General features: G+C 41.7%; 1 protein-coding gene across 9 annotated transcripts in view; it reads right to left on the reverse strand.

The window, feature by feature from the left end:
- LOC135111659 (serine/arginine repetitive matrix protein 1-like) overlaps positions 1-5,000 on the reverse strand; it is a 102,623-nt gene that overhangs the window by 97,507 nt on the left and 116 nt on the right. For all 9 annotated transcript variants that reach the window (XM_064025204.1, XM_064025200.1, XM_064025201.1 and 6 more), the window contains exon 1: positions 4,917-5,000. This exon is cut by the window's right edge. The gene's annotated coding sequence lies outside the window, so the exon portion shown is untranslated. The remainder of the gene's footprint in view (positions 1-4,916) is intronic.

A 5,000-nucleotide genomic window follows, 5' to 3' on the forward strand; every position in this document is an offset into this window, starting at 1 on the left:
ATTCTCTCATTCCTTTCCTCCTCCCTTTTCTTCTCCCATCTCTACTTCTCTTCCATCTATTCTTCTTCCCTTCCCTATTTCCCTTCTTCTCTTCCTGCATTTTTAATTACTTTCCTCCTTCCATGTTTACTTGTTTCCTTCTTTTATCCTTCTTTTATCCCTCTTTTTCATCCTTTCTTTCCCCCATCCCTTCCTCCCTCCTTCCTTCCTTCTTTCCTTCCTTCCTTCCTTTTTCCTTCCTTCCTTTCCTTTTTCCTCCCTCCCGGAACTCAAGTAGATACAGAATCGCCGGAAATACTTAGTTTCCTGAGAACACGAAGGAAAAAAAGGAAAGAACGAAAAAAAGAGAACGAAAAAAGAATTGGATTGAAGGGAAAGAAATGAAAAAAATGAAAAAAAAGAAAATTTCTGTGTAAATGTCCTTTGTGTGTCCTGCTGCCGACTCCTGCGTATCCACACCTGGCGAGAGAGAGAGAGAGAGAGAGAGAGAGAGAGAGAGAGAGAGAGAGAGAGAGAGAGAGAGAGAGAGAGTGTTTCTGCGGTGTACATTACAGTGTAGTAAGTGTTGCAGGTTTGAAAGAGGTATTGTCTAGCGGCATTGTGTTACCCAGCGTGCAAATATTGGGTGTTGCGTGAGCGAGAGAGTGAGCGAGAGAGTGACGAGAGAGTGAGCGAGAGAGTGAGTGAGTGAAAATGTAATATGCACGAATTTTTATTATTATGAATTCATGAAAAAAGAAATATTAATTATCCTTTGTAATTTGATATTGTGACTTAATGACTGACGAAGCCCTAGTAGAGAGAGAGAGAGAGAGAGAGAGAGAGAGAGAGAGAGAGAGAGAGAGAGAGAGAGAGAGAGAGAGAGAGAGAGAGAGAGAGAGAGAGAGAGAATTACCCCCTGGTACTAACGCTAACATCACGTAGAGTCACAAAAAACAAGAGGAGGAGGAAGACGAAGAAGAAGAAGAAGAAGAAGAAGAAGAGGAGGAGGAGGAGGAGGAGGAATACTAGTTGTTAAGGAAGTAATGAATCGCTTTTGGTTTATCAAAGGTTATAGTTGAGGTGGCGTGAGAAATACAAGTTAGTAAGGTAGTTAGGAAGGTGAGGGAGGCAGGTGAGGGAGAGAGAGAGTAATAGTAATGAAGGAAGGTAGGAGAAGGGAAGAACTGTAATAGAACTGAAGGAAAATATACGGAAGGATGAAGAAAGACAAAAAAGAAGAAGAGAAGGAAGAGAGGAAAAAAATAGAAGAAAAACAGGGAGATGGAAGAGAGAGACAGAAACATGTAATAAATGAAGGAAGGAAGGAAGGAAGGAGGCAAACAAAGGTAGTGAGGGAATGTAAAGAAAAGGGAAGAAAGACAGAAAAGATAGAGAACGGAAAAGAAGGAAGGAAGGAATTAAGGAAGGAAGGAAGGAGAGGAGTATGTAGTGAAGGAAGACGGAGATGGGAAAGTGAATAAAGATGTACAAATGTAAGAAGGAAGGGAAGGAAAGAAGGAAGAAGGAAAAGTAGAGGAGGAAAGATCTTGTGTGTGTGTGTGTGTGTGTGTGTGTGTGTGTGTGTGTGTGTGTGTGTGTGTGTGTGTGTGTGTGTGTAAAAGCACATCACATTGCAAGGACAAACTAATTTTCTTTTACCTGACGTTTCGAGAGAGAGAGAGAGAGAGAGAGAGAGAGAGAGAGAGAGAGAGAGAGAGAGAGAGAGAGAGAGAGAGAGAGAGAGAGAATAGACACAACATCACTTACACACACACACACACACACACACACACACAGGTAGGAGCAAGGTGTGGCAAGGGCGAGGGAACAGGTGTGGCGGGGCAGGTGTGGTACAGGTCTGGTACAGGTTTGGTGAGTGCATAACAGGATTGGGGGAGGCGAGGGTGGTGCTGTTATGGAAGTGTGATGAGAAGAGTGAAGAAAATGTAAAAAAAATAAATAAATTGAATAAGCAAATAAATAAGAAAATAAATGAATGAATAAATAAATAATAAAAAATACGTAGGTGATTGAATGAATAAAGTGAATAAGCTGAATAAGTAGTGCTCTGATTTCATTGTTTTTATATACTGTGTGTTATTTGCTTAGTTATCTCATTCCTTATCATTTTATCTATATGTTACATTCCTTTATTCTTTTCCTTGTTTATATATGTCATCATATTTATCGCCTTTCTTTATTTGTGTGCTTTCCTAGATCATTTCCATAACTTTCTCTCTCCTCTTTCATTTCTGTGCTTTTAATTGCATTCTTCCATATTCACTCTCCGGGATAATGCGAGTTTCGGCAGGAGAGAGGGAGAGGGGCGCGTCGGTGGTGGTAGTGGTGGTGGTGGTGGTGGTGGTGAAGTGCTTGTATTGATAAACTACATAACGCAGTGGTAAACAGATTGACAAAGAGATAAAAGAGTGATAACGAATAAAGAACAAGGAAAGAGTAAAAAAAAAAAATGATGAAGAAGGAAAAAGGAGGTGGAGTAGGAGGAAGTTGAACGAGAAGGATGATAACACTTGATTGATAACAGAAGATAAAACGAAGAATATTAATGATGATGAATAATAGAACAGTGAAATTAAGACGGTGATATTAACCCTTTTACTGCACCAATCATCTTTTCTGTTCACATTGAGAGCACTGAAAAAAAAAAAAAATTGCATAGACATAAAAAAGAAGAAATAGTTTTTGCCTTTTACATACTAAAGAACTATTTAAAAAGTTGTAAGCTACTGGAAAAATTTTTGTTACACCTGAAAGAAAACGTAAACCATCGAGTTAAAGGTAAAGGAGGATCACGTGAACAATTTGAAGAGGCAATGAGTAGTTAAGAGTCCAATTAGTGAATAGGTAGTTAGTGTTCTCTTGTGCTGCATTCCTATTGGTTATATAGTTATTTGTTCTTAATGCTCTCAATTTATGCATGTGGGTAAGGAGAGGAAGAAGGAAGAGGAGGAGGAATGAGTGTTTGATAAATGGAGGGAAAAATGACATCAAGAGAAAGAAAGAAGGGGAAAGAAGAGAAATTGAGAACGAATGTGATAAATAAAGGAGAAAATAAAATGGAGAAAGAAAGGAAAAAAAAAGACTATATTTTGTAACCATCTTCACCAATTAAAACGGCAGGTAGAAGCGCCACACATACCTGAACAATGAAAAACGTGTGGATACCGTATGCAGGAGAGAGTGAAGGGTGAACGTCTGTGCGTGTGTGTGTGTATAGGGGGAGAGTGAGAGGGACGGGGAGGAAGAGGAAGATGTAGGGTCGAAGATGAAGGGAATAGGAGATGGTCATTGTAGACACAGTAACGGGAAGAGGAGGAGGAAAGGAGAGGAAACGAAGAGGAGATAAAAAAAAATATGGGCAAGAAAGACTGGAATAGAAAAAAAGAAAGGGAAAGAAAGTAAACAAACCAAGAAAAAGGAAAGGGAGGGGAAGGAAATGAAGAATTAGACCAAAAGGGAGGAGAAAAAGGGTTAGAGAAAGAAAGGGAGGAAAGGAAGAGACAGTGAGGGAGGAGTGAGAGCTAAGAATGGAATGCGTAGGAGGGGAGGAGGAAGAGGAGGAAGATGAGGAGATGAGAGGGAAGGAGACGTATAAGGAAGAAGAATATAAAGGAAAAAAAAAAGAACAAGGTAAGAGAGAATGGGACGAGTGTGGAGGGGAGGAAGAGAAAGAAGAGAAAAAAATAAGGAAGGGAGAGAAGAGAGGAGGAAGAAAATAGTTAGGAGGAAAGAGAAAAGGAGAGAGGACAAGACGAAACTAAAAGTAAGAAAGGAAGGAAGGAAGGAAGGAAGGAAGGGAGAGGAGATAAAAAGTAAGGGGAAGGAGGAAAAAAGGAAAGGGAAGAACGGAAGAGGGAAGGAAAAGGAGGAGCGTAGGAAAGAAAAAAAAAGGAAATGAGAAATAAAAGAAAAGAGAGAAAGGACAAAAAGTGAAGAAAAAGGGAAAGCAGGTTAAGAAGGAAGGGAAACAGAGAGAGAGAGAGAGAGAGAGAGAGAGAGAGAGAGAGAGAGAGAGAGAGAGAGAGAGAGAGAGAGAGAGAGAGAGAGAGAGGGGGGAGGGAAGGGAAAGAAAGGTAGATAAGTTAGGACGATATAAAAGGAAAGGGTAGCTGGAAAGGAAGAGGAAGGGAAGAGCAAGGGAAGAGGAAGGGAAGGGAGGAGTGGAGGTAACGGGGAAGGGAGGGGCGTACGCGACACTCCACATCCGGATTGATGCTGTAGTTTCCTCCCTCCCTCCATGTGGCTGAAGAGGAGGAGGAGGAGGAGGAGGAGGAGGAGGAGGAGGGGGGTGTTGCAAAGAGGGAGCATTTGTGATATTATCTAAGTTATCTATATGTGTGTTGTATGGTAACCTCTCTCTCTCTCTCTCTCTCTCTCTCTCTCTCTCTCTCTCTCTCTCTCTCTCTCTCTCTCTCTCTCTCTCTCTCTCTCATGCATGTCAGTTGATTCGTGCGTCACAATACGAACAATGAAAAAGTGTTATTATTATTATTATTATTATTATTATTATTATTATTATTATTATTATTATTATTATTATATGCTATCATCGCTATTTTTATCATTGTCACGTGACTAAAAATTTAAATCTCTCCCTTTTATACACACACACATACACACACACACACACACACACGCACACTATTGAAGAGGTATAGTTTGCCCGGCATGACCGTACGCCCTGTGTGTGTGTGTGTGTGTGTGTGTGTGTGTGTGTGTGCTTTACCTGTCTGGCCGCCGGTCGGAGGAGTCGGAGTAGAAGTAGGAGGAGGAGGAGGGTGGAAGGAGAGGAGAGGAGAGGAGTGGAGTGGAGGAGAACCAGGTAGGAAAGCTGGAGGGAGGGATGGAGGGCAGGTAGGAGAGGGAGAGGGAGGAGGGAGCACCATTACCCTCTACCTACTCGTTAAGCTCACCTGTGTAATCTGCCAGGCAAACACACGCGGGGCACTCTTGGCACTGTGAACAGCCGCGGCACCTCGCAACACTCCCGCCCTGTG

This window comes from Scylla paramamosain, chromosome 22 (genome assembly GCF_035594125.1).
Source record: "Scylla paramamosain isolate STU-SP2022 chromosome 22, ASM3559412v1, whole genome shotgun sequence".
Lineage (NCBI taxonomy): Eukaryota > Metazoa > Arthropoda > Malacostraca > Decapoda > Portunidae > Scylla > Scylla paramamosain.